Here is a 5,982-nt window from a genome sequence, read left to right as displayed (position 1 = left end):
ACATCTTTGTCTGGTTTTTGTATAAAGGTGATGTTAACTTCATAGAAACTATTTGCAAGTATTCCTGTTTCTTCAATTATATGAAAGAGCCTTAAAAGGACTGGTAGAAGTTCCTCATAAAGGCTTGAAAGATTTCAGTAGTGAACCCATTTGGGTCTGGGCTTTGTTTTGGGGAAGATTTTTGATTATCATCCTAATTTCCTCAATAGTGATGGAGGATACCTCATTGTTATTTATCTATGGAAGGTTATAAGAGTTCAAGAATTTGTCCATTTCTGCCAGGTTCTCAAATTTCGTGGCATAGAGTTTCTCAAAGTAGTCTCTGATTATTCTTTGAATATCTGCAATATCTGTAGTGATCTTTTCCTCTTCATTTTTAATCTGGTTTATCAAGTTTCTCTGGTCTCAGTTTCTTTGTGAGTTTTGCCAGTGGTTTATTTTTTTCAAAGAACCAACTTTTGCTTTCATTGATCTTTCAGATTGTTTTCTGGATTTCCACTTCATTGATTTCTGCTATAAGCTTTGTTATTTCCTTCTGCCTACCTATTTTTGGTTCCATTTGTTGATCGTTTTCTAATTTTATAAACTGTTTGAGCTATTCATGTAGGCCCCTTTTTTCTTCCTGATATGTGCTTGCAAAGCTAAGAATTTTCCTGTCAGTACCACTTTTACTGTGTCATAAATTCTGATAATTTTATGTCTTTATTGTCATTTTTTCCATGAATATTTTGATTTCCTCTTTGATTTCATTTCTGACCCACTGGTTGTTCAGTAGTAAGCTGTTTAATTTTCAGGTATTAAAGTTTTTTTTTTCTGTGTCCTATTGTAGTTTACGTCTAATTTTAGTGCCTTGTGATCGCAAAAGTAGTCTGCATGATTTCTATCCTCTTGATTTTATTGAGATATGTTTTGTGGGCCAGCATCTGGTCTATTCTGGAGAATGATCCATGTACGTTGGAGAAGACTGTGTAACCAGGTTTCTGGGGATGGAGTGGTGTGTGTGTGTGTGTGTGTGTGTGTGTGTGTGTGTGTTTCTACTAGTTCTCTCTCTTGCATTTCTCTTTTCATAGCTACAGATCTAGTATATATTTTTTTGTTTCAGTCTGGTTGATCTATCAAGGGGTGACAGGGCAGTGTTGAAATCTCCCACAATTATTGTGTTGTTATTGATATCTTTTTTTCAGGTTTGTCAACAATTGTATTAAATACTTTGCTGGTCTCTCATTCAGTGCATATATATTTAGGACTGTGATTTCTTTCTGTTGTACATATCCCTTGATTAGGATAAAAATGTCCATCTTTGTCCCTTACAACTTTTTTGCGTGTACTGTGTGTGTCATCTTAATTTTAATTAATCTTTAATATTAATATTAATAGGGTCACTCCAGCTTTTTTGTTGTTGTTGTTATTTTTTGGTTTTTGGGTCACACCGGCAGCGCTCAGGGGTTACTCCCGAATCTATGCTCAGAAATCGCTCCTGGCAAGCTTAGGGGATTATATAGGATGCTGGGATTCGAACCGCCAACTTTCTGCATGAAAATAAAATGCCTTACCTCCATGCTATATCTCCGGCCCCACACACTCCAGCTTTTTTAAGGGTGTTGTTTGTTTGGATGATTTTCTTCCAGCCTTCGATTTTGAGTCTATGTTTGTTCAGACTATTCAGGTGTGTTTCTGGTAGGCAGCAGAAGGTTGGATTCAGTTTTTTTCATCCATATATCCACTCTGTGTGTCCTAACTGGTGCATTTAGTCCATTGACATTGAGAGAGGTAGTTGTCATGAAATTTAGTGCCATCTTTGTGTAGAAGTTTCTGTTGGTCAGTCTTGTCTTAAAGTAGATCTTTTAGTTTTTCTTTTAAGGCTTGTTTTGAGTCTGCAAAGTTTCTAAGCTGTTTTTTATCTGTGAATTTAGGTATACTTCCTTTAAACCTAAATGTGAGTTTTGCTTGGTGCAGTATTTCATTGAGCTTTGTCATTGTCTAACCACTGCCTTCTGGCCTTGAATGTTTCTTGTGCCAGGTCTGCTGTAGGCCTCAAGGATGCTCCCTTGAATGTAATTTCCCTCTTTGATCTTGCTGCTTTCTGTATTCTATCCCCATCTGTGGGATTTGTCATTGTGAGTAGGATGTGTCTTGGGGTGCTTTTACTTGGGTCTCTTTTAGCTGGTACTCTTCGTGCATGCAGGATTTGGTCACATGTAGTCTTTAGCTCTGGTAGTTTATCTGTAATAATGTCCTTGACTGTTGATTCTTCCTGGAGATTTTCTTCCTGGGTCTTTGGGACTCCAATGATTCTTTTTTTTTTTTTTTTTTTTTTTTGGTTTTTGGGCCACACCCGGCAGTGCTCAGGGGTCTGCTCAGAAATAGCTCCTGGCAGGCACAGGGGACCATATGGGACACCGGGATTCGAACCAACCACCTTTGGTCCTGGATTGGCTGCTTGCAAGGCAAACGTCATTATGCTATCTCTCCGGGCCCACTCCAATGATTCTTAATTTGCTTCTGTTGAGCTTATGCAAGACTTCTGTTTTCATCTGTTCACATTCTTTGAGTAATTTTTCCATTGTTCAATCATTTTTAAGGCTTTTTTTCTAATATTTTTTGCTGTATGGAATTGTTATGCAGCTCATCTTCCAGCTCACTGATTCTATCTTCAGATACTCTGCCCTGTTGGAGAGACTTTTCTTTGAGGTTTTCAATTCATCTACTGAGTTTTTCAGACCTGTTATTTCAGTTTGGAGTTTTCTGATTTCTATCTTTATATTCTAATGGTTCTTATTAATGTTCCATTCAACTCTATGTTTTCTTTGAGTTCTGTGAATATCCTCCATTTTTCTTCTGTAAACTCCCTGAGAGACTAACTAGGTGGTTGGCCATTTTCAGGTTGTCATAATTGCCATTTTCATTCTCTATGTCTGATGTTGGCCTGTGTTGTTTTCATATTGTCACGCTTGTATTGTGTTTTTTCTACATGTTGTAGTGATATTCATTGGCTAGATGATGTGTGTGGCTGCGAAGGGAAGCTAAAAAACCACGCTCTTCTGGCTCCACCCTTTGTGGGCAGGACGACTCACCTCTGAAGAAGACGACAAAAGAGAATCAAGTCCCAGGCCAAATCAAGCAGAGAAAAGGCCCAAGATGTCTGCCATGCTTCAAACACACAGCAGAAATAAGCTAGTTCCACTGTCTCTGAGTGTGACTACCTGGTTTAGGTGTATTTCAATAAAAGCTAGAAGCTTATTATAAAAGCATGACATGCTGGGGACTGAACTGTTAACTGTGTGGAAAGCTGGCACTCTATCAGCCCAATATGAGCATTTATGAAATAGGCAACCTACAGATCCACTGATAAACACTGTCTATGCTTCAGACTTTACAGGTGATAAGGACTTAGGGATAGGGAAGAAAAAATTGAGGGCTTGAACAAGAAGGAAAGAAATTAGTAAAAAAAATGCAAGTGTTGTGTCATCATACAGTGGGTAAAGCATTTACCTTGCACATTGCTGACCCTGGTTCAATTGTCAGCATCCCTTATGATCCCAAAATCCTGCCAGTAGTAGCTTTTAAGCACAGAGCCAAGAGTAACTCTTGAGTGCTACTGGGTATGGTCCAAAAACAACCCAAAAAACCTACAAAAAATTCAAAAGTGGGGAGGTAGAGAGTAATTATATAGCAGGTAAGGTGCTTGCTTTACATGCAGCTAAGTAGGTCCGATCACTTGACAATTAAATGGTTCTCTGAACCTTGTCAGGAGTGAGATCTCTAAGCCCAGAATCAGGAGTCAGCCCTGATGACTGCCAAATGCAGTCCAAAGCCCCAAAACTGCTTGTTTACTAGGATTTTGTGGCAAAATATTTGCCACAAACAGCAAAGGCTGTTTGGTTCTGCCATCACTTGCTTTCAGACATTGATCTTGGCATTTGCGATTACTGTTCCTACATTTAGCTTATTTTGTTCCCCAGTTTAAAAGTTGCATCAGGTAACCCCCATTAAGTCTATTTTTAGATCATTAGAGCATTCAGAATAAATTTGGGGAATTTAAAAGCTAGTGAAACAGTGGGGATTAAGACTGCTAAATGTATGTAGGCAGACATATTTCCTGGGCATATTCTATACTTAAATGTAACCAGTATCTGCTTAAAGAATGAAATCTGTGAGTCAAACTATACTAGATAGTCAAGAATTTGTACCTATCATGGTTCTTTTGTTTTGTTTTTTTTTTTAGATATTTGAATTGCAACTTTATTCTGCTTCTAAAAAGAAATGGAAATGACAGTAACAAACAATTTTTCACCACTGAATGTTGTGATGTGATCGCAGCCATCTTAGAAACTCAAAATGGAGACAACTGCAGTTTCAACACAGCGGTCCCCCAAAAAGAGAGTTTTTATTTTCCCCTTAAACTGCCACATTCACTCCGAAGTCCATTCATCTCCTTCAGCATCCCAAAGATTAAGCACATGTTCTAGTTATCTGTATAATAAAGTAGCAAACACACGGCACCACTGACATCACAAGACAGTTGCCTATAAAACTAGACTTCTGACGCTGGGGCTCCCGCTCCTTCTCCTCACAGGTTGTTGTCCTCATCCGGGAGAGCCGTTGTCTGAGAGACCTCTAAATCGTGCTCATACTGTGCTGCCAAAGCGGGATCCATGACCACCTCTGGAGGCACAAGTGCAGGCATGGCAACAAACTACAAGTTTGGATCTCCAATCAATTTTCTAGCGAGCCAAAGGAAGGGCTTTTCAAAGTTGTAGTTACTTTTGGCAGAGATGTCAATGTAATGAAGATTTTTCTTTCAGTGGAAGACAATAGCTTAACCTTAACTTTCCTGTCCTTAATGTCCACTTTGTTGCCACACAGCAGGATGGGGATATTCTCACAGACACGAACAAGATCTCTATGCCATTTAGGCACATTCTTATAAATCACTCTGGATGTCACATCAAACATTATAATAGCACATTGAGCTTGGATGTAATAGCCATCCCGCAGGCCCCCAAATTTCTCCTGGCCCTCCGTGTCCCACACATTCAACTTGATGGGACCATGGTTGGTGTGGAAGACAAGCGGGTGCACCTCCATGCTCAGAGTGGCGACATACTTCTTCTCGAACTCTCTGGTCAGATGGCATTTCACGAAGGTGGTCTTGCCGGTGCAGCCGGTGCCCACAAGCACTAGCTTGAGCTGGACTTGGGGTTCCCCTTGGGCGGCCATGCCGAGGTGCTGCAGACGCGTTTCCACCCAAGCAGACCGAGGGCTGGAGGGAAGATGGCAGAAGCGTGATTCAAATGCTGTTCATGCCAAGGGCCCTGTCATGGTTCTTTAAGGGAGATAAAATCAGGTATCAAGTTTAGTCACTAAAGAGAAATGGTGCTGTGACTGGGGTGTACAGTTGAGCTATGAAACTATGGGGGTAGACCATGTTTTTCATATGGGGTAGACCAGTTTCTGCCACTATAATGGTGGTGATAGGGCTAGAGATGGTCTACAAGTAAGTGGGATACCCCCCGAGAGTTTTGGGTCACACACGACAGTGTTCAGTGGCTATTCTAACTCTGTGATGAGAGTTCACCCCTGTGGTGCTGGAGGTCCACATGTAATATCAGGGATCAAATTGGAGTTGATTGCATGAAAATCATGTGCCCATGTCCTCTGTATTATCTCCCAGTAAGCAAAATTTCTACTGCCAAATTTATTATACCTATGCTATATCTCCCAGAATCTTTGGGGAATTTCTGGTTTAGATGGTCTCAAAGTGAAGTTCATAGGATTTGGGAGGGTCTTATGGGGCAGAAACCATTACACTTGAAGATGGTTGTCAATGAGAGGTGATGTGATTGAGGTATTAGTCAATAGAGGTTACTGTTCTCTCCATATCTCTCCATAATGGGTGGCCTTATCTGACTCTTTATCCTTTTCTATTAACACACAGAAGTAGCAATTAAAGAATCATAGCCTGGAGAGAAAGTATAATGT

General features: G+C 40.1%; 1 pseudogene; it reads right to left on the bottom strand.

Moving 5' to 3' along the window:
- Positions 1-4,468: 4,468 nt before the first annotated feature.
- Positions 4,469-5,292, bottom strand: LOC126020908 (GTP-binding nuclear protein Ran-like; annotated as a pseudogene).
- Positions 5,293-5,982: the final 690 nt, after the last annotated feature.

This window comes from Suncus etruscus, chromosome 10 (genome assembly GCF_024139225.1).
Source record: "Suncus etruscus isolate mSunEtr1 chromosome 10, mSunEtr1.pri.cur, whole genome shotgun sequence".
Classification (NCBI taxonomy): domain Eukaryota; kingdom Metazoa; phylum Chordata; class Mammalia; order Eulipotyphla; family Soricidae; genus Suncus; species Suncus etruscus.
Note: the sequence above shows the minus strand (reverse complement) of the source record. Positions and strands in the feature narration are given on the sequence as shown.